This window comes from Scyliorhinus canicula, chromosome 16 (genome assembly GCF_902713615.1).
Source record: "Scyliorhinus canicula chromosome 16, sScyCan1.1, whole genome shotgun sequence".
Classification (NCBI taxonomy): Eukaryota; Metazoa; Chordata; class Chondrichthyes; order Carcharhiniformes; family Scyliorhinidae; genus Scyliorhinus; species Scyliorhinus canicula.
In genome coordinates, this window is record NC_052161.1 from 41776317 (window position 1) to 41800500 (window position 24184).

At 46.3% G+C, this 24184-nt stretch overlaps 1 protein-coding gene across 2 annotated transcripts in view; it reads left to right on the top strand.

Annotated features, from left to right (window-relative positions):
• The window catches only part of ptprea (protein tyrosine phosphatase receptor type Ea), a 355232-nt gene that overhangs the window by 142846 nt on the left and 188202 nt on the right, over positions 1 to 24184 (top strand). For both annotated transcript variants that reach the window (XM_038821516.1, XM_038821517.1), the window contains exon 3: positions 5745 to 6061. The gene's annotated coding sequence lies outside the window, so the exon portion shown is untranslated. The remainder of the gene's footprint in view (positions 1 to 5744; positions 6062 to 24184) is intronic.

Consider the following 24184-nt stretch of genomic DNA (forward strand, 5'->3'; position numbering starts at 1 on the left):
CGATAGATATTGTGCCTGGTTCTTTAAAAAAAAATGCAAGCTCTTCGTTCTACAGAGAATTGGGTGTAATTAACATGATGAATCTTGCAAGCAAAGAGGATCATTTATTCGCAGTAATGGAATTTCCTATGTGATGATATGAATTTCAATGAGATTACAATTGTCACGTTAGCAGACTTTATTCCTTTCTTAGTTTCTTAGTTTCTTCTTGCAATTATTGGCATTAAGCCAACTCTATTTGCTAGCCTTGAGCAATATTTAATTGCCAATGTATTTTCATTAGACTGCAAAGTACTGTGATGGAACGCCAGTACTGTGAGGGTGGCATTATAAATTCTCATTGCATAAACCTCTTGTTATTTATATTGTGTCCCTTTCATGGCGAGCAACCTAACCTAAGCTACAAACATTTAAAAACCACCTTTTCTCATTCTCATTCAATCTAAATCTAATCAATCGTTACTTTTCAATTAGAATAGCTCAGAGCAGAAATTAATGCATAAGTACAGTTAAATCCCATTTTTACGTGATACCAATTTACCCGAGATGCCGGTTTTATGGACAGGCTTGTGGATTTGTACTGGATTGCGGTTGTTCATCACCTTTCCAATGCCGGTCGATTCACATCGGCTATTGATCATCTTCAAACTCAGTCGGCACTGCAGTACTTGTGCCCTACTTCTTCCGAGAAACTGCAGGTCTAACCGTGACAGTCCCAGGCTGGTCAGTCCTGCAGCACAGCCTCCACATGGGGTCATATTGCTGATAGGGTCGAGTAGGCTGAAGTGTTCCATTGCGGAAACGCAATACCAGTTTTAAGGTAATCCATCTCACCGCATGAACTCGACCCTGACCCATTTCATAGAAACGGGATTTACCTGTACGTGCCAATAGTATTTTTATATGTTAATCTAATTTACACTTTCCCTATGTATGTTAGCTTTTCGTTGAAATCCTGTTTAGGAATGATAGCAGCCCATGTCATGTAAAAAGGCAGCTCAAATTGACTGTTCCAAATTTAGCACAGAATTTAGAAAGATACTCCAGTGCAGCTTTGGTGGAATGCTGCATTGTTGGAGGAGCCTCTTTCAGGTGAGGTATTAAATCAATGCCTGGCCTGCAATCTTAGGGGGACATAAAAGATCCCATGGTACGAATCCAAAGAAGAATAGGGGAGTTCTCCCATGCCCTGACCAATAACTATCCCTCGACATCATTACAACAGATCACCTGATAAATATCACGTTGCTATTTATGGAACTTGGTTGTGTACAAGTCAGTTCCTGCATTTCCTACAGTTCAGAAGCACTTAAATGGTTGCAAAGCGCCGTGAGGTCCCTGAAGGTTGAAAATGGCTTTAAATAAAGGCAAAATCAAACCTTTAGAAGTTTTGTTTTCGAAAGCCACTACAAAGAGCGTGGGATGCCGACATTTGTTACAAACATTAGAATCATTTCCCCCTACATTGATTTTCACTTCTTGTCTTAATCATAAAATTCATTTGAAAAAGCTAGTTGATTTGTTCCTGCTGCTGATTGTGATTTCACGACTGGAAAGTGGAGGTATGTGGTTCTTGGCTGAAGACTGATACTGGAGAAGCTGTGAATATGCTGGTTGAATACAGATAATTCCCATTCATGCTTACACTTAGGTGCGGAATGACAGGACTGCCAACACCCAGAACATTGTTCCCGGGTATGAGTCACTACTTTAGAAATAATTAGAACAAAACCACATTCCAGGGGTGGTATCTTACCGTATTTCTTCAAAGTATCAGGCTTTGGCTGAAAACCGGCGTGTCGCTCCCCAGCTGTACAGGCCAGTTTACACTCCAGAACTCCAACCGCTCTGAAGAAAAAAATGAGTGGGCGGGGTTTACGCCACCAGTCTGGCAGGGTGGGGCCAGACAGAGCCGGCGAGCACGGCTCCACAGAGATCAGGGCGACATCTGTAAAGGGCACCCTGACAAGAATTGAACATCAACTCCCCCCCCCCCCCCCCACCCCCGCGCCCCCACACCCAGGCCCTCCCCACATTCAACGGGATCTCTCTTCCCCCACTCCACCCACTGTGGGGCCGACATACTACCCGCACTATGCCTGCAAGTACCACCCCCCCCCAATGCCCTCGGCGCTCTCCCTCTCACCACATATAATGGAAACCACACACGCCTGCCATTTGGCTCCCCGGAGGGCCCTCCCCAGCACTGCCAGTGCAATGCCCGAGCATGTTATGTCCCTCTCCCCACGGGGCTATACTTACCTTTGCGCCCCCGGAGGGATTCCCTCGGCTGAATCACGTTTTTAAAAAGCTGTTGGAAACTTGCCGATGTGACATCATATCGGTGAGGTTTAAATATTCGGTGAGGGGGATCATATTAGGGGGGGGGGGGGCAGCTAATAATATTAAAATTTATTGAAATCTATTAAAGTGAGGTTCTCTCCATTTTTGGGCGTGAACCTTGTGGTATCGCTGGATTTGGCTGATGACGCGAATGCGAGACTCGCTAGGATGAGGCTCATGTGTCAACACATGTGATGGTCGAGCAGGCGATTAGACTGCTCAAGATGCGATTCCAATGCCTGAACTGGTCGCGGGGAGCCCTCGATACAGCCCCAGAGGGTGTCCCCATCATTGTGTTTGCTGCACTCTGCACAACCTGGCACTGCAGCTGGGCGAGCAGCTGGACCAGAAGGAGAGTGCCACATCTCCTTGGATGAAGAAGTGGAGGATGGTGAGGATCAGCAGGAGGAGGAGGAAGGACCTCAGGCGAAGGCCAGAGCCCACATGGAGGAAGGGCTAGGGACACCTTCATAGCACCTCGGTTTGTTGACCGCCAGGACGAGGGAGTGACGAGCTCTCCCACCCAGGGTCTGACATTAATTCACTAATGTGCCTGCAGGAGATCCTCCTACATTCACGAGCAGGAAGCAAAAGCCAGCGGCCGCAAGCTGCAGGAGAATGACTTGCAGTGAGGACAGAGCAATGCTCCTCTCATCCTCAGTGATGTGACTCACTCCTGCCTGATAGAGGTCCTGTCAACGAGCGGGCTTACCATGGGGTTCAGAGACACAGCATGACAAATCTCAGCAATTACTGCTCCCTCCAAGGTCAGGGACTCTGGTGTTTTTCTCCACCTTGCGTATGAGGGCAAGATCTCAACACTTTATCTGTCCTTGGCGTCCTCATTACTAGAAAGGAGTGATATTGTTGGGAGAGAGGGGGTTACCCTTCATGGATGGGAGTTTGGGGGGTGTTTGGGGGGGATTGGTACAATAGAAGCACGACTTTACTGCGTCATTAGTGTGGGAGATGGGAGAGACATAGCACTAACACTTTCACATTCCACAGAGATGAAATGCTGAGTGTGCATGGGAGATTTGTGGAGCATGGCGCAATGAAATGACAGTGTGGAGGATATGTTTGGATGAGCTAAGTGATGTTTGATACAAGAGCGGTATTTCAATGGTGACTTATCCCTACTAGTATCTAGGTTCAACTGTTCCCGCTAGTCGCCTATAGTTTCTTACTCTTCCTCACCCTCCTCCTATGTCTAGGTGTATCCTCAGGATCCACAGCTGAGGTTAAGGCAGCCTGCTGCCTTCCACACCCTATTGTCTGAGATGGTCTGCAAGGGAAGCGAGATGGCATTGATACATCATGGGGGATAAATGATGGGAGAAAGTTAACTTATGTGAGGCTTGCACCGTTGCTGAATGTCTTGAGGGTTCTCACTTTTGTCTGCTGCCCCCATCTTACCCTGTGAACAGGTGTGGTTCTGTTCATTGCCTGCCAACTCAAGGGTTCTCTCCTCAAAGGACATTTGAAATTTCAGCTCAGGTATGACTCCGCTAGGCTGTGCCCACTCATGTTGATTGTGCTTGAGTTTAGCCTGCAATGAGACAGATGGGGAGAGTGTAGGTGAGAGTCCTGCCAGGTCAGATGGTGGTGAAGTCTGGTATGCCTGGGACGTGACTGGGAGTGCGGCTGTGAGAAACAGAGTATTGACTGGGGGAACATGGGGAGTTGGGGCATGCGGAGATGGGGGGGGGGGGGGGGTGTTGTTGGGGGACGCCATCACAAATGTTCGGAATCCATGAGGTTTCAGGGTGAAAGATCACCATAAAGTTGTGAAGGGTGTGTGAAGAAATGCAGCGGCATGCATGAAGATACCCTGACTGGATGAAGAAGGTCATTCATCTTCTTCCAGCACTGTTACCCCATCCTTTTCTGCAGCGTGCTGGCACTCACTATCATGGCCACAGCCTCCCAGATAGGAATAGTGACCTTGCTTGATAGATGTCTGCAGGGTGGTGGGGCGAGGATATCACACCTCTGCTCAACAGGAAGCTGGAGTTTGGTAAGGACGCACTCCGGAAATCTTGGTGCTGTCTTCCTGGCAGCCATCCCCAACTTGGGATAAGTGCATCATGGGGCATACTGGGGAGGTGTTTAAAAGGAGCTCCCCACTGATTACAGAGATGACATATTGAGGCAAGCCACCACAAGAGCGCGGTGTGAATCACCTAGGGGGGGGGGGGGGGGGGGGGGGGGGAATTGTTAAAGAGGCTCAGTATTCCCACCGTCAGCACCAACGGGATTCTGACTCGTTTTCTCACTGGAACCGGCATTGTGAAAAGATATGGCAAGTTTCCACCCTACAAGTTGGAGAAATGATTGACCATCTTGAGTCTAGTATTCTGACTATATGTACTTTGCTTCCCCTGTATATAAGTTAAGTGGGAAAAATCTGTTTTGCAGCATGAACAGAGGGAACAGTGGTTGATGAAGTGAATGATGGTTTTAAATCACCACTTCTCTGAAATCTCATTACCACTGCAGAAAGGACCAAAATAACAGTCACTGTACTGCAGCATCACCATGGAAACTGTTGGGAATATTTAGGTCTCAAACTAGCTATATTTCTGCCATTGCCTTGTTTGTTTATCAGCTCTTTGAGGTTTATTGCTTTTTCTCTTGGTGGATTGGTTGCATGTTGTCTGACCTTGCATAGATTTACTAACATTGATTTCTCTCTGTGCGCTGAATTTTTGCGCATTCGGCCTGATGTATGGATGATGGTAGGGTTACATACTGTGGCCAGGGACTTTCTCTTCTGTTTGTGTCGAGCGTTTTGTCGGCACTATTCTTCCACAGTCCCTTGAGGCTACCTGAATGGCAGCCAAATAATCTTAGGCTAATCTGGATTCTCTATCATCGATAGAACCCAGATGCTATTTTGGGAATGAGCTTGGTGGAGTGCACACGCTGCCCAATATTGACTGGCAGCTGTGCTAAAGTGGAGTCCACCCTCACTACACACTCTATGGAACCATCCTGGCTTCTCATCTCTCTCCAAATTCGGGACCCTCCATGGACCCTGCTTTTCTTGCAACCTGGAGGCCTCAGGGACCATTTCATAGTCCAGCATCCTCTAAGCAGAGTGTTGCTGTGAATGCTCACAATGGGCCTGCAGCCCCACTGGCATGGATTAATGAGCCCCTCAACATGGATGGGCCTTCCCGCCCACACTGTCAGTCAGTCAGCTGGTTTCCTTTCTACCGGCCACCACTCAATGTCTGCTTGGGCTGAAAAACTGCCCGTAATTTTCAGTGGGTGACTGAGATTACATGGGTAAATTCACAGGGCAGAGTCCAAAAAACAGATTGCTCTAATTGATTGCTTTCGTTTTCTCCACAGATTCACTTTGAATGAATTAACTCTGACTGAATTTTATCTTTCAGGTGGAAATCAGGATCAATTAGATGGTGCCACTAATTTCAGAATCATTAACTGCTTTGGAGCAATCAACAAAACACAGGCTTTTCTGGCATTGAACTTGACCTGACAGGGGGATGTACTGCTGATGCTACATTCTTCATAATGAAGATACAAACAGGAATACCTGCTGTATCCGAACTTCCGTCTTTTCTCACAAAGGATTGCTGAGAATGCAAAACGTGCCTTCGCAGTGGGAAAGAAAGATCTGAAAAGATTTCTTAACTATGAATTTTAAAGAAGCCTTTGTTTGAGTGCCCTGATTTGAAACCCACAGCTAATTGTGAGTATGTTTAATTATTGCCTCGATTATTTTCCACTTTGGGCCGCTTAGAGGTTGTTTATCGCAACACACTTTTTTATTGTTGTTGGTGGCGATGTAGTAATGTGATCACCGAATGTGATACTGAATATAATTGAGAACAATGCTTTGTTTTGCATTTGCGAAACTGTATAATCCAACAAAACAGTGATTCTTTCAGAATTGTATTTTTGAGAGCTACCTTGTGATTTTTTTTTTAAAAACTGTCGGTGCTACACAATGTGTATTTTACTGGTTACATGGAATGTGCAGTGAAATGTGAAACATCCTCCGTTCATGTGAAAACAGGAGGACAGAATCTGTTACTTTTATGAGATAACGGGCTAAATGATGAATTCAAGTGAACATAATATGTTCATTCATCCTGCTGATTTGGCTGATGTCAAGGCTCTGTTCTTCAGATCTCTGCCTTGAATGTAAAATACTTGAAGATATTTGAAGGATTTGCTCTGATAAATGCAGGTGCAGCAATAGGATGTGTTATTTAATAGTTAAATTAATCTAAGTAGCTAATCATGCAGCTTGGGTCTGATGTTAACTATCTATTAATATTTAATGTTCAAATCTTTTCATCCTCCCCTTTCTTCACAATGTATCTTTGATAAGGGGTAAAATTTGACATGGGCAGTATGGCAAAATGGACAATGCTGAATTGGCAGGCCACATTAATCGCTGCCTGAATTTCTGTGCAATTGACTTTAATGGAACTGACAGTTGGGTGGGGTATAATAGGAGCTGTGATTGCCACTGTTCATTTTGCACTACTCCAAGTGTTGGGTTTACCCCCCCCCCCCCCCCCCCCCCCCCCCACTCCCCGACCACTTTGCTGCTTTAGTTGAAGATTACCAAGAATCCTAAATTTGCTATTTTTGGATTCAGAAATAATAAGTGGCAATCCTTTGCTCGGCGCATGCATCCATTAGCACTTGGGTGAGCTTTTTATTGTTTTTGTTACAAGCTCAATGCAAGGTACAATTTTCCTGTAAGTAAAGCAATTTTAGTGACTTGCAGAAACAGAGTGTGAACCGCCCCGAGTGCGAATTTCTGTTCCTTTGACATTTATAGTTCATAAGATGATCAGATAAATGCTGTTTAGAAAGACTGTTCTTGGATTAATCATTCAGAAAGGTGCGTTATATTTTCCCACACCATCACACTGTCTTACCATGATTTAATTTTGAGCTTTATTGCCTGCCTAGCTTATCTGGAAGAGCATTCTGAGTTAATGCCTTCTATCCAACATTATCCTGTTGCCAGTTTTGGTCTATGCTGCTTTGTTGTCATAACATGGCTTGCCTGGAAACTTTGCTTGAACTTGCTTCTGTATTACTTGGTGTTTCTTTCCCAGACTGACGAGTCTCGCCAGTCTTTCCTCAGAACTCAATCTGTTGTTGCCAGGTATCAGTCCTCATGGATTTTCTTTGTGTTGCCTCCAATAGTTTTGATAGAAAATGACTCAACCCTCTGCAAGTCCAGCCCCCAAAATAAATTCACGCCTTCTCTTAACTGTTGTGACATCACCAAGATATAGCGCAAATAAGTAAAGTTGTTCATGCGCATAAAACTTCATAAATAAATTATGCAGAAGCAAGCCCAGTCCTCTCCCTCACCTCCTCTTTGTTATGACTGTTGCATTCAGTACGTGGAGAATTTCTTTCTTGGAGGGCGAACTCCTACAGCTCCCATCCTTTTTGCAGCTCTGACACAGGTATTGTGGTATCATTCAGTGTAGGAGGCACTGCCCTTCCCTTTTCTGTTACCTGTTCCCACCTGTAATAAGGAAAGTATTCATTCAATCCAGTGCAAATAGTTTTAACACAACAAGCAGAAGTGTCATTCCAAGGCCTTGACATTATGTTGTAGTTTCAAAGCATTTAAGATGGTGCCTTTAAATGTCATGCTCATCCCTATGTGCTTGACAGAGTTATAAAAGGATGGAGAATAGTAACAAAAGAATTAGATATGTGAATGTCACCAATCAGAAAATATAGCTCTTAATTTCCACACATCAGGGATCTGCGTATTGGAAGGTCAATTTAAAACCACAAGCCACTGTAATATAATGGTATGTACAACCTTTGAACAGTCTGTGAAGTTGTGGAGTATATTTTAAGGGAAATATTATGGACACGATTTATACAAAGTGTTTTCTTACGGAATTTGGAATTTAATGCTTTGTTGAACTTCTGTACAGATCAAATTCTAGCAATATATTCAAACCTATTAAACCTATTAAGAGCTACGAATTATTTTTTAAGTCAGTCTGAACGTAGAAAGCAATTGGAGCAATGGATTTTTTGCTGGTGGTTTTCTGACTTGCTAGATCAATGTTTGGATGGTGGTGTACTGGTTAGCACTGCTGCCTCATGATGCCGAGGACCCAGGTTTGAACCTGGCCCCGGGTCACTGTCCATGCGAAGTTTCCACATTCTCCACGTGTCTACGTGGGTCTCACCCCACAACCCAAAGATGTGCAAGGTAGGTGGATTAGCCATGCTAAATTGCCCCTTAATTAGAATTTCTTTTGAAAAGATCAGTGTTTAGCTCGTAGCTCGTTTGATGCTGGAGGAACTAAAGCCTGACCATATAAATGCAACTGTTCAGTTATCACAACCAACAGTGAGTTTGGGGTTTCAATTCACTTGCCACATGTTGTCTCACTCTTCAGCTCAGTCAGAATCATGCCAAAGATAATAACCAATAGTAACTTGCGTAGTTCTTAAAATGTGTAGGTTAAAAATCAAAATTATTGGCATGTGGTTGCCTTCCTCAAAAGACCATGCAGCAAGAGCATTACCCACACCACAAGATTACCCTTTGGCAATCTCTTTTGAAAAATCTTCAGGATTTTTACTCTTACTGGGACTGGGAGCATAGAAAAGTGCGAACAGGGGGTAGCTAATTGACCCTATTCAAGACCCATTAAGACTTGTTAATGGTGGTTGATCAGGATTTTCCAGTTGGCCTTCAGATTCCCAGAGACAACGGGGGACAGTTCAGCTATCTAGAGATGGCCTTTCCCTCTGGTTGATCGGAGGGTGGAGGTCCAGTACACCAGGCAGGCTTGGCAATGCCTCATTGCTTCTGTACATAGTGGATACCAGAGAACTCGAAAATGGTGGATGCATGGAAGGGCATGGAAGGGGCCTGGAATATTAGAAAATGTCTTAGAGTTATGGAGAACATGGAGGGTGTGAGATGTGAGGGCAAGAGGGCACAACAAACCACGGCAAAAGGATTGGGCTACATTCACGACCTTTTGCAGTTTCCTGCGATCTTGGGCAGAGCAGGATCCATACCAAGCTGTGCTACAACCAGAAAGAATGCTTTTTATGGTGCATCTGTACCATACCAACTGTCCTGGCTTGAGACAATTCACACCTCTTTAACCCCTCTCTCTGGATCTGTAAAGACTTAATTAACTGCAAATGCTCACATTCAAAGTATCGTCTGTATCTTTGACTTTGTCTATATATGTTTCTGAACCCACCTCGTCATTCACCTGAGGAAGGAGCTGTGCTCCGAAAGCTAGTGATTTGAAACAAACCTGTTGAACTTTAAACTGGTGTTGCAGGACTTCTTACTTTGTTTTCATTACCAGTTTAGTGACCACAGACGGGTCCGAGGCGAGTGGATAAATAGAAGCTAGTGTTATGGGCCAGGGATTAGAGAACCCCAAAGTGAATCATGGAGTTCAACTGACCCACAACTTTTAATAGATTGTAGTATGGGGAGCACACGGCCCACTCTACAGGTGTGGTACAGCAGAAATGGAAAAGTGTTTTTTAAAGCAAAACAATGTTTATTCTATGAACTCAAGTTAACCTTTTTAAAACATACAGTGAACATCTTAGCAACCATCAATTCAAATACAACCCCCAAAGAATACAACACTAAGTAATTCTTACTTTCCTTTTAACATCCATAAGACTTAAAAACACCTTTTAACAGAAAGACATCAGGCTTAACTTCACTACTGAGAACAGTTACCACATTGAAATCAGCATATAGACACTCATAAGTTTGCAGAGATTCACACACATCCTGTTGTGATTGCAGCTTCTCCAAAACTAAAATGAAACCAAACCCACCCTGCAGCAAAAAGCCTAAAGCGAAAGTAGAAAGCTGATAGACAGCCCAGCTCCACCCACTCTCTGACATCACTTCTTAAACGTACTGTCACTACAAATATTTATATACACACCCATTTATAAACACCCATTTCTTAAACGTACTCTCACATGACACTAGTTTATTTGCAAAAGATTAACAAGTTCAGTGCTCTTCAGATCCCAGCCGGGTCTGAGGTGTCGGTTCCAAGTCTGGCTCACTTTTCTATTAAAGTCTATTACCTTGTCCATGGGCTCCCCACCCCTCAGCAGGGAAGCGCGTACTCAAGGCTCATGGGGATACTTTGCTCTAACTCCATGGGTCTTTGCAGGTTATAACAGCCAATGTCCAAGTAAATAGAGGCGGGACCTCTTTCATGCCAGCCTCGCCATCTGCCCAGCTCTGTTGTTGACTTGGGCCTGCCTCGGAAGGCAGCAAGCCTGTGCCTGACACCCAGAGACCAAAATACCAGGTCAGCTGGTTGACCTTTCGGTGTCTGGAGGCCAATGTCAGGAAATGGCCTGACTCGCAGCTCCTGCACTGTGGGTTAAAATTCTATCTTATTACATCTTGTTCTGGACTCTCTAGTCAGGGGAAAATTACTCTCATCATTTATCCTGTTGAGTACTTAAGAGTTTTTTTACCTTTCAATGGGATCACTTCGCATTTTCCTAAACTTCTAAGAATAAATGCCCGTTCTACTTAATCTCTCCCTTAGGACAGACTTCCTATTTCAGGAATCAATCTAGTGAACCTTTATTGTATGCCTTCTAAGGCTAGTAGATCTTTCATTAGGAAAGCAGTCAAAACTGTACACAGTATTATCGCTGTCTTCTAATAATTGCAGCAAGCTTTCCTTACTCTTGTACATTAATTGGCTAGTAATAAAGGCAAATGTACCATTTGCCTTCCAAATTGATTGTTGTAACTACATGTTAATATTCTGATTCCAGTCCAAGAATAGCAAAAATGTATTTTTCACTGTGTAACTTGGAACTGAAACAGTAGAATTGAGTGAATAATAATGCATGACAGATAAAAAGGTTACTTTCAGACTTCCATTATTCTAAAATATCTGAACCCAAAATGTGTTAGAAGAGTTACTTGAAAGGAGTGTTGAAGCTTTTTTGTAGTTCCATCATGAATTACATCACTAAATCAGTCATAGTTCACCATATTTTTATTACACTTGTGTGAGTTCAAGTTGAACCCGGATCGCAGCGCTGCTTCAACAGTATATATGAACCCGTCTCTGAATTAGAGTTTTCCAAATTGTATTTGAGGGGGCCATTGCAAACACTTCACTCCTGGGGACCCAGTCCTAAATTGTGGAAGACAATGGATGGAATTTTCTCATTTATTTGTGGGTGGCTTCCTCCACCATACTGTTAGGGACTAGTAAAACAAAAGTGAAGGGGCGGGTCTCATGACATCACGCTGGTGTCAGCAACATGTATTTAAAAGATCGTGGTGCCCCAAAACAAAATGTTTAAAATAGAACACACCGCCTCCCCAGTGGAACTGTCCCCTGTTCCATGGGTCGGGGGGTTCTGTGGTTGGGAGAGGGGTAGTGCAAGGGGATAGTGCCAGGTGGGGCCTTCCATGGGTGAAATTGAAATTCCATGGTGGGGGTGCAGTCCCCAGGGCAATGCTAAGGGGAAGTGCCAGGGAGTGCCAGGGTGCTGCCCAAATATGCCCCCCTCCCTCCTGGGAATGTCTCACCTGCCCACCTCCGGCAGGTTCAGCTAACCAGGTGCATGCCGTGGGCGAACCTGTCGTAAATGGGCAATCTAACTGGGAATGAGAAGCAATCAGGTCTGAACATTATATTTAAATGTATTCAAACGGGTAATTCCCATCATATTGGCAAGGACAGGGACAATCGGAACAATCGCCGGTCTGAACCGTGTTTTGGGACTCTTGCAGATTGTCCCGCTGCTGATCCCATCCCCCCCAAAACAAGTGCAAAATCCCCCCCATATTGTCTCTCAGTGTAGAACAGATCTTGTTTGTGCATAACGATTGTATTTATATAGTGCCTTTCATGCATCGTGACCCAAGATGCTGCATGAGAATTATCAAACAAAACATGGCACAGAGCCACATTCGGAGAATCGGAGATACTAGGTTCAACAGCAAAAACCTATTCAAAGAGATAGGTTTTAATGAGTGTCTTAACGGAGGAAAGTGAAGGACAGCGGCAGAGAGGTGGGAATGCCAGAGTTTGCGGCCTAAACAATGGAAGCCATGACTACCAACAGTAGAGCGATTAAATTCAGGGATGCTCAAGAGACCAGAATTGGATGAGCGCAGATATCCCTGAGGTTGGTGGGGATTGAGAGATTTAAAGAGATGGGGAGGAATGAGGCTATAGAAGTATTTGATTACAGGGATGAGAATTTGAAAATTATGACAATGATTGATCAGAAACAACTATAGCTGAACAGAACTTGGTGCGAGTTAAGACATGGATAGAAGAGTTTTGGCTGACCGTAAGTTTACGGAGGGTAGAATGTGGGCGATCAGCCAGGATTCTGTTGAACAGCCGAGTTTAGAGATTATAAAGGCAAGAATCAGAGTTTCAGCAGCAAATGAGTTGAGATTGGTGAATTTGGGCAATGTTACAGTGCTGAAAATAGGCAGTCAATTTCAGGGTCAAATATGACACCAATGATGCAGACAGGCTGGTTTAATCTCAGACTGTTGCCAGGGAGAGGGATTGAGTTCGTAACTAGGGAACTGTGGAGAATGAAAAGAATAGTTTCAGTTTTCTAAATTTAACAGAATTGATACATTAATAAGTATAAAAATCATTTGGAATATGAAATTCTCCTAACATGACTATTGCCATGGTGATGCTTGGGCTCCAGAACGTGAATAGAAACGTTGGTAGGGTTCAGATTTCAGTGGGCCCTTCCTCCTTACCAAATGCCTGGTCCTTGAATGGGCACTGAGTGCCTGTGTATAACAGACACTCCTGGTAGGCAAATCCAACAAGGTTTGCTGGGCAACCTCCCTAGATGGAAACTCCCCTGCTTGCCACTGGTTGTATGCCAGCGGTGGCAGGATGAGACTTTTAAGTGGTCGTGCTCCTCTCTTCCCACCCCAGCTTGATTAATGGAAGCTGGAAGGCAGTGGAATCCCCAACTGCCCAATCAAATGGACCCCATTTTCCCATCAACACTCCTGCAAGGAGGGGTGGACGTTGAATTCCCCTCTTGATCTCATCGGTCTTTAGGATCTCTACCAGGGGAAATAAATAATACAAACAGTACCATTAATATTTATTTTAGCAAGCAGATTTTGATCAATCAGTTCTTTTTAAAAAATATATATTTATTCTCTTCCTTTTTCAGATTTTCTCCGAAATTTGCATCCGACAATAAACAATAATCAGGAATGAATGCAATGTCAATACCCATATCCATAATAACGATCCCATCCTCCCACCAAACCCCCAAACATTAGCCAGCACGTTAACATAAACAAATGACAAAAAAAAAAATCAGGAATCACCCATAGTCACCATTAACACATACAGTCCCCCCCCCACAATACTCCCAGCCTCCCCTAATGTTCGATGTAATCCATAGAACATAGAACATAGAGCGATACAGCGTAGTACAGGCCCTTCGGCCCTCGATGTTGCACCGACATGGAAAAAAAAAACTAAAGGCCATCTAACCTACACTATGCCCTTATCATCCATATGCTTATCCAATAAACTTTTAAATGCCCTCAATGTTGGCGAGTTCACTACTGTTGCAGGTAGGGCATTCCACGGCCTCACCACTCTTTGCGTAAAAAACCCACCTCTGACCTCTGTCCTATATCTATTACCCCTCAATTTAAGGCTATGTCCCCTCGTGCTAGCCACCTCCATCCGCGGGAGAAGGCTCTCGCTGTCCACCCTATCTAACCCTCTGATCATTTTGTATGCCTCTATTAGGTCACCTCTTCACCTTCTTCTCTCTAACAAAAACAACCTCAAGTCCATCAGCCTTTCCTCATAAGATTTTCCCTCCATACCAGGCAACATCCTGGTAAATCTCCTCTGCACCCGTTCCAAAGCTTCCACTTCCTTCCTATAATGAGGCGACCAGAACTGTACGCAATACTCCAAATGCGGCCGTACTAGAGTTTTGTACAATTCTCAAAAACTCAGAATGAATAACGCCCATGAATTGCAGAACCCCTCCATCCTTCCCCTCAGTTCAAATTTGACCTTTTCAAGCATCAAGAATTCCAGCAGGTTCCCCGCCACGCCAGGATGCACCTTCAGGCGATCAACGAGACGAAGGCTACAAGATCTGCCTCCGCACCCCTTTCCAACCCTGGCTGGTCCGACACCCCGAATATGGCCGCCGGGGTTCAGTTTCACTTGCACCACTTTACCCTAAAAACCTCCTTCCAGTAATCCTCCAGCTTTGGACAGGAGCAAAACATATGAATGTAGTTCATGGGCCACTCCCCCACAACATTCACACACATCTTCTACCCCCTGAAAGATCTGTCTCATCCTCGCCCTTGTAAGATTACTGTTAACATCACCTTCAGCTGTATCAGCCCCAAACTTGCACACGAGGTTCAGAGCACCTCACACCAGAACCCCTCCTCCTTACCCTCCCCAAACACTTCCTCCCACTTTGCCTTGATCAGAACCAGCGGCGCCTTCTCCTCTTCCAAAATAGCCTCCTTCTACAGTCCCCCTATCGTCAGCACCTCCTCCAGCAATGTGGAAGCCGGCTCTACTGGGAAGCTCTGTATCTCCTTTCTGACAAAGTCTTGAACCTGATTGTATCTAAATATTTCCCCCTGCTCCAGCCCATACTTCACTCCCAGCTCCTTCAATCCTGCAAACCAACCTCCAAGAAACAAATCTTTTCATGTCCTAATGGTAAAATTCTTGGTAGTGTGGATGAGCAGAGGGATCTCGGTGTCCATGTACATAGATCCCTGAAAGTTGCCACCCAGGTTGATAGGGTTGTGAAGAAGGCCTATGGTGTGTTGGCCTTTATTGGTAGAGGGATTGAGTTCCGGAGCCATGAGGTCATGTTGCAGTTGTACAAAACTCTAGTACGGCCGCATTTGGAGTATTGCGTACAGTTCTGGTCGCCTCATTATAGGAAGGACGTGGAAGCTTTGGAACGGGTGCAGAGGAGATTTACCAGGATGTTGCCTGGTATGGAGGGAAAATCTTATGAGGAAAGGCTGATGGACTTGAGGTTGTTTTCGTTAGAGAGAAGAAGGTTAAGAGGTGACTTAATAGAGGCATACAAAATGATCAGAGGGTTAGATAGGGTGGACAGCGAGAGCCTTCTCCCGCGGATGGAGGTGGCTAGCACGAGGGGACATAGCCTTAAATTGAGGGGTAATAGATATAGGACAGAGGTCAGAGGTGGGTTTTTTACGCAAAGAGTGGTGAGGCCGTGGAATGCCCTACCTGCAACAGTAGTGAACATGCCAACATTGAGGGCATTTAAAAATTTATTGGATAAGCATATGGATGATAAGGGCATAGTGTAGGTTAGATGGCCTTTAGATTTTTTCCATGTCGGTGCAACATCGAGGGCCGAAGGGCCTGTACTGCGCTGTATCGTTCTATGTTCTATGTTCTATGTTCTATGTCCTAATTCCTTTCTCCTCCCATCTCTGAAAATTTCCATCTCACTTCCCTGACGATCAAATAGTTCTTTGATCAAAAAGCCCAGTGAAATTAGTCACCTTTACAGGATGTGTAACAATTGTCTGAAAATTATATCTATTCCAGCTCTCATTTTGTCAATGTCTGATTCTCCTCATTTTAAAAGGAAAATATAGCAATTGTACCAACACACAAACGGGTGAACATTATTTCTTGAGTGACAAAAAGACCATGGGCGGGATTCTCCGACTCCCTGCCGGGTTGGAGAATCGCCGGGGGCCATGTGAATCCCGTCCTCGGCTGCCAAATTCTCCAGCGCCGGAGATTTGGTGGGGGCGGTGATTGTTCTGCAGCAGTCGGCGGGGTCCCCCCCCGGCAATTCTGCGGCCCGCGATGAGCCAAAGTCCCACTCATTCTATGCAGGTCCCGCCGGTGTAAATTGGACAAGGTCCCTTACTGGCGGGACCTGGCGGCTCAGGCTAGCTCCGGGGACCTGGGGGTGGGGGGGGGGGGGGGGGGGGGGGAGGGCGTGGGGTGATCTGGCCCCGGGGGGTGCCCCCACGGTGGCCTGGCCCGCGATCGGGGCCCAACGATCTGCGGGCGGGCCTGTGCCGTGGGGGCGCTCTTTTCCTATGTGCCGGCCGTGTAGGCCTCCGCGATGGCCTGCGCAAAGGTGAACCCCCCCCTGTGCATGCACGGGGATGATGTCAGCAGCTACTGACGCTCCAGCGCATGCGTGGACCCCCGCCGGCCAGCGGAGTCGCTTCGGCCCCGGCTGGGGCAGCGCCAAAGGCCTTCCACGCAGGCCGACGGGGCACAAACCACTCCGTCGCCGGCCTAGCCCCTGAACGTGCGGAGGATTCCGCACCTTTGGGGTGGCCCGACGCCTAAGTGGTTCATGCCACTCCGTCCCGCCGGGACCCCCCCCCCCCCCCACCGGGTGCGGGAGAATCCCGCCCCATGTGTTGTTCCATTTGGAGTTTTATTGGTTGCTGCCCTCAAGAAGCATCACTTCATCATGAGATTCCTATGTCTGCCTGTTCCTCATCTCCTTTAACATTCGGACTACTATCTACTAGCATCGAGAGAGATAGCCTAGAAATGAGCCACTAATGACATGGCAACAATAAAAAGAGACTTGACTTGCCTGGGGAATACAGATTGTAAATACAGATAATTCCCAGATTTCCACACAATTGCGTTCCTCTGCCGCAAAAAATCGAGGATTCTGCGAAATATTTTAGTCGACTAATTTTTTTCTCTCCAAGGCTCTTTCTCTCTCGAATGGCGTCTCACTGTTGTCTAAGTGCCGTGCCGAGTGGTGAAGGTGATTATGGTCTTCCAATCTTTCCGATCATAATGGACAGCCTTCTTTTAGAATTCTGGTTAAGTCAGCCATTCTTGTTGTTAGCTGCTTCCTTCTATGTCAGCCTCCTGCTCGTCTTCTATTAATCCTGTTGGTGGTGGTTAGACACTCCAATCCTTCTGCAGGGATGTCTGAAGAACTCTATTTGTCTTTTGATAGCATTTAAGGGTTTCCTTATTCTTCTGCCCTCATTCAGTATGTCTATGTTAGTTCTTTTCTCCACCCAGTTCACTCTCAGAATTATTCTTAAGCATCACATTTATTTTGTTCCTCTTTCCCAGTGCTCCAAGCTTTACATCCGTAATTCATTACTGACCAGAAATAACGTTTTAGTACATGGTTACTGCGCTTCTATATATCAGCAACATTGTGCTTTAGCGTTGACAAAAATTCAGTGTTTAGGATGACATTTCTGATTGTCAGTGGCAATTTTACAGGGTGAAATTGAAATGAATGCGACAGCGCTCTCAACCATCAGTTGGAGAACTAGTGGGAGCCCCACACCGCTTCTTTCCAAGAAGCCCAATGCAATTATCAGGTAATCAGGTGCTTCCCTGCCCAATGCTGGACCTCCGCCTTGATTACGCCTCCAGTATGGTGAAAATCCAGCCCCTGAGGGCTGTTGGCCAATTAGAAGCTGACAGCTCTCCAGTACTGGCATTACCACCAGGAACGGTGGGCACAGCTGGCAATGCACATGGACCAGCAGGCAGAATCACTGATGGGTCCCTCAATAGAGGTGAGCATGGGTGAGACTTGGATAGTGGGGGAGAGGTTCACCAATGAGGGGTGAGCTGGATGCAAGGGCAAGGGCTGACTTTCAGTGAGCCCCCTTCCTGATGCCACCTGGTTCCTTGATCAAACATCGAGTGTTTGTAAACAGGGGACCCATCTCTCTTGGAAGGTGTTAGTGGAGTTACTGACCACAATCCCAGGAAGACAAGTTCCTCATCTACCGTTGGCATTCAACCAGCATCAGTGGGATTAAGTGGCCGTTCAAAGGGTACTTCATACCTTCACTTGGCCTCCGGACAGGAAGGCTGCCCTCCACCCCTCTCTCCCGTACCTCCATCAGCAGAGGAGGTGGAAGGCTATGGGATTCCCATGCTGCACCCTCCCACCCAAATAAACAGAACTCCTTGTGATGCACGATCAATTGCACGAAAGACTCAGATTGGTACAACTGTGGCTTTATTACAGTCAGATGCGTGGCCTCCCGCTGCCGCTGGCGAAATGGCTGCTCAGGAGGAGGTCACGCATATTTACACGGCTCCTTGTGGGTGGAGCTAGCCGGCAGGGGCTACCGGCAAACCTGTAGTGCAGGTCCTACCTTACATCCCCTAATACAGGTGCACACAGTGGATCACCACACCTTGCTTCTGAACTCACCATGGGGGTTGTAGGGGAGAGGCACGTGTGTGTGAGTGGGGGGACACTAAATTTCACACACAGGCTTTTGAGAATTTCTGTGCATTTTTCTTTTTACTAGACTTACGTTGTGCTACATTCAAGGATTGAAAACACATTTTAACACATCCACAGCTGTGGTGAATGCTTTGTTATAACATTTATATATATATATTATGGGGGCGATTCTCCGAGCCCTGCACCGGGTCGGAGAATCGGCGCAACCGTGCCACGACGTCCCGCGCCGGCGCGCGATTCTCCGAGGTGCAGTGAATCGGTGCTGTTTGGGGCAGGCCGCTGGGATCAGCGGGGCCGGCGATTCTCCGGCCTGGATGGGCCGTGCGGCTGCTCCGATGCGACAGTGTCCCACCAGCGCCGTTCACCCCTGATCGCTGCCGGTGGGAACTCTGCGGGAACAGTCGGGGGGAGGGGGGGGGGGGGGTGGCCTGTGGGGGAAGGGGGGCTCCTTCACCGGGGGGGTCCTCTGATGATGTCTGGCCCGTGATCGGGGCCCACCGATCGGCGGGCCGGTCTCGCCCTCCCCTGGCCTACTTCCTGGAGCAGTCGGCCCCTGAATACTGACCCCACGTTGGTCAGGGTCAGCGCACAAAAGAAGTCCCCCGCGCATGCGCAGGCTGGCGCGGCCCCATTTGGTGCCGCGTAAGGAGGCTGGAGCGGCGTGAACTGCTCCAGCACTGTGATGGCCCCCTTCTCGCTCTCCCTTTGCCTCCCATGACCGAACTGGGGTGTTCCAGCAAGACAACTAGTCCAAAATTCCACCTTCCTCATGAACAAATTGCCTGCGAAGATATGGCAGCTGCAGGCAGTTTACCCAGAGTGTAAAATGAGGCCCAGATCCATTTTGGGCTGGCCTCCAGCTTCTTGGTTTTGTCTGCGTTGCCCATATAGCACCAAGTCTAGGCCCAAAAATGGACCCAGTTGAACTTCTACCGTGTTAAAGTCCTCAGCCCAGCAATAAACGCAAGTGAGTATTCTGATGCAGTTTATTCCATTGATGTTGAAGTACTTTTTACCTTTCCGCTTTCATCAGTGAATGCAGGAATGTGATTCTTATATTTTTGTTAATTCTTCCACGGAATGTGGGTGGCACTGGAAGGCCAGCATTCATTACCCGTGAAATGTGTGTGAGACCCACTCATGCACAAATAAAATCCAAAATTGAAGTGCTGTATCTATGGAATAGACAGTGCTGATGTCTGTTTCACATTCACTCAATATTCACCTTCTGTAGAATTAAACAGACAATATTGGCATTCGGTGTGAAATGTTTTCTGCTTTGGAAAGGCAGATGTGCTGCCAGTTGTGCACTCTCCATATGGCTAATGTGACACTTTTGCAGTATGTTTTTAACCGTATGAAAACCATATTTGCATCCACTTTGATATTTTACAACACAGATCAGTCTAGTGACATTATAGTCAATGCAAACCAGAGCACCGATGTGAGACAAAACTAATTTTGCAGACAACTGCATTAAAAGCGAATGAACAGCACTTAATTAATTCTTCTCTCTGTCTATGTATCCCTCTGGTGTCTGAGAAAAGAAAGGCATCATCTGTCATGCAAAGGGGGGAAATACCTAAAACTATGTTTGGTTTAGCCCATCACCACCTCCAAGAATTAAAACTTTTATGTTGTTACTTTCTCTATTACACTAAACGCCCAGCCCCTAAATAAGGCCTAAATTAACCAGTAACCTGGGGTGAGGGTGAAATACCCATGAATTGTGAATCCCCAAAACCTGCTGTTAGCTTTGCAAAAACAGCGTTGTGTCCTTAGTCTCGCTGTGATTTATGTGACTGTATTGACATGTTAATTACCCTTTAAATTTGAAAGAGAAAGTTAAGTCCAGTAATTAACAATGTAAGGACTCTTTCAATTATGTGTTAGGTGTTCATGTTTACCGATCAACCTCTCTGGCCCAGAAAATAAACAATCAGAAGCCTGGAGCTTTATTCCTCAGATATAGAATTGTTGGAGATTTGAAAAATGTCAAATACACTCTATTTGAAAAATATTTTATTGAGGCATTTATATATTTACACATGAAACACAACGAATAATAATAATAATCACTTATTGACACAAGTAGGCTTCGATCAAGTTACTGTGAAAAGCCCTCAGTCGCCACATTCCGGCGCCTGTTTGGGGTGGCCGGTACGAGAATTGAACCCATGCTGCTGGCCTTGTTCTGCATTACAAGCCAGCTGTTTAGCCCACTGTGCTAAACCAGCACCAGACAAAATAAGCCAACAGGGCTACAAATAATCAAACCAACTAAATACCTAATACCCCACCATCCCACCTCCTGCTCCCCAACCTCCTTTTTTTCTTTACCCCCACCACCCGCACCCCGCTATCAAATGCACTCTAAAGAAGCATCACTTCACTGTGACATTCCTGGGCGTGTTTCTGTGATCCTGAGGGATTCTGTGATCCTGAAGCTAAGTGTTGACGCCATCAGAAACGCCGTTGGGTTTCTCGACGGTGTTAACACAGCCTCAGGATCAGCAATTCTGGCCCCTACAGGGGGTCAGCACGGCACTGGAGCTGTTCCCACCGCTCCAGCTGCTGATCCCGGCATGAACTGGGTGCTGCGGGATCCGCGCATGAGCAGTGGCACCGGCGCCAATGCGCACATGCGTAGTGGCTTCCTTCAACGCGCTGGCCCTGACGCAACACAGCGCAGGACTATAGGGGCCAGCGCGGAAGAAAGGAGGCCGTCAACCAGAGAGGCAGGCCCGCCTATTGGTGGGCCCCGATCGCAGGCCAGGCCACACGGAGGCTCCCCCCCGGGGTCGGACCCCCTCCCCCTCCCCACAGGCCACGCCCCAACCCTTCCATGCCATGTTCCCACCGGCTGAGAGTAGGTGCAGACTCGCCATTTTTACGACGGCCGCTTGGCCCATCCCAGGCCCTGAAAAGGCGAGCCGGCCGCATAGAGCGGCCCCGGACCAGCGCCGCACCAACCACGCTGGTCCCAACGGCCCAGATTCTCGGCTCTGCGGAGAATCGCGTGCCGGCGTCGGGGCAGCGTGGCGCGATTCGCGCCGGTCACGGGGATTCTCCCGGGCTGAGAGAATCCCGCCCCGATGCCTGTTTCCTATTTATCTCCTTTAACTTTCGGAATAAATTCCACTGTAAGAGGGAAATAATTCTAATAGTTGAAAAATGAACCTCTAATTGACATGATAACAAAAAAGATATGGTTCTGATGTTGTAGATCTTCAAGTACTTCTCCTTGCCTGAGATGAAAAGGATTGTATATACTGATGATTCCCAGATTCCTGCACAAATGTGCTTCTTCACTGGAAAATTATGGATGTCTGGAACAGCATTTTTCATTATTTTCTTGTGGAGTAATTTTCTTCTCCAAGACCCTTTTCTTTCTAAAATGTCTTGCTGTTCTATATATCAACAACATTATGCTTCGAGGTCTGAGAACATCTTTGTTTACAAATACATATCTGAATCTGAATGGCAATTTCGCAGTTTTTCTCACTGTCAAGTTCAGAATGTTTATGTGCATTCTTCTTGTTATTGGACTTGGGTAATTGTGTTACTTTCAGAGATTGAGAACATCATTTATTTCCCAATCCGCACCTTTTTTTTCTCTCTCTCTAATCCAGTCTTTGTTTGCTTATCTTGTATAGCTAATTTGACTCTATTCTCGGCTCCTTCTCAGTCCTTCCTCTGTTTATTTTTCAATCATTAAATATCATTGCTTAAGGATGCACACTGTTGGTACCATCATTAACCAAGTTCCCAGATGTCTTGTTGTCCATGCCATTCTGTCATCAGCTCACGCTCCCAGCAACTCTGCGGCCAAAACTGGTTGAGATGGGGCACAGCACCAAGTCCAGCTCACAGGACAAATATGAGATGCCCCTCTCCAACATATTCTGGTTTCTATTCTCTCACTTGATCATACACTCTGCTGTGTTATTGTTTCCTCAATCCTTCCACTCAGCCAGCTACATTGTCATCTATTGTAATTCTGCAACTATACATATTTTATACAGATATAATAATAATCTTCATTAATGTCGCACGCAGGCTGACACAAACACTGCAATGAGGTTGCTGTGAAAATCTCCTAGTCGCCACACTCCAGCGCCTGTTTGGGTACACAGAGGGAGAATTTAGAATGTCCAAATTACCTAAGAGCATATGTTTCGTGACTTGTGGGAGGAAGCTGGAGCACACGGAGGAAACCCACGCTGATGGGAGAATGTGCAGATTCTGCACAGACAGTGACCCAAGCCGGGAATTGAACCTGGCACCCTGGCGCTGTGAGGCAACAGTGCTAACCACTGTGCTACCACGCCGTCCACTGTGGTGTATTGACAAAATATGAAATGGTCTTCCATTGTAATTCTTCCATATATGGTAAGTTGGAATATTTTACACAGGTTTTAACAGAGTTGGTTTACCAGGTACACATTACAGTAGGCGTGTCCAATCCCTTTGCTTGAAGGGTATCGTTTGCATATTTTTCTCATTCGAAGGGCTGATGAGCAAATCTTGGCACAGCAATTAACTGAATTTCAAAACAAAAGTTGAGGTTTTAAGGAAAGAAACAATTGCTGAGCAAAGGTACAACAATGTCATAGTATTAAATTGTTAAGTTAAAAACAGTAAGTGATAAAAATGACCTATCGTGTGAGAGAGTCAGTGTAAGTGGCTGTGTGAGTGGATACGGTGTGTGCGTTGGTGTGTGGTGGTGAGAGTGAGTAAGAAAGCTGAGACTGGGCATAAGGCAGACTCACAGTCGCCCTCACACACCCACTCACTCACTCACCCTGCACACACCCTCTCACCCCCACAGACACACACCCACATATCCTCTCTCTCTCCCACATACAGACCACTATTTCTCCTACACACACGCTCTCTCTCATCATCATCATCACAGCTAACCTGACAGGATTCCCGCCTCCACACTCCCCATCTGTCTCATGGCAGGACAAACTCAATTACAACCGGCGTAAGCGGGCACAGCCTGCTGGTGTCATGATTGAGCTGACATGCTTAATGCCCTTTGAGGAGACAGAGCCCTTAAGGTGGCAAATGATAGATAGGACCCCACCTGTGTAGAGGGCAAAGTGGGGGCAGCAGACAAAAGTGAAAACCACCGAGACATGCAGGCATGATTGAAGCCTCACGGGAGTTAACTTTCTCCCATCATTTATCCCCCATGATGCACTGATGCCATCTCACTTCCCTTTCAGGTCAATGAGTGGGCCGGCCTAGACCATCCTCACATCCTCTTTGCCCCACAGTCTCCAGCAGCTCCGAGGGAGTATCTCGGAGACCAGCATCGAGGAGGCGTCACAGCCAGGACCTGCATCCTCCCCCAGCACAGATACTCACACTTCAGTAGGATTAATTAGTAGGCAGACATCCGGGTCACTCACTCCATGATAAGCCTGTTAATTGGCAGAACGCATTCAGCTCTCTGTCAGGCAGGAGTCAGACATATTGCTTTGGATGAGAGGAGTATCGCTCTGTCCTCATGCAGTTCGGCGTCATTCTC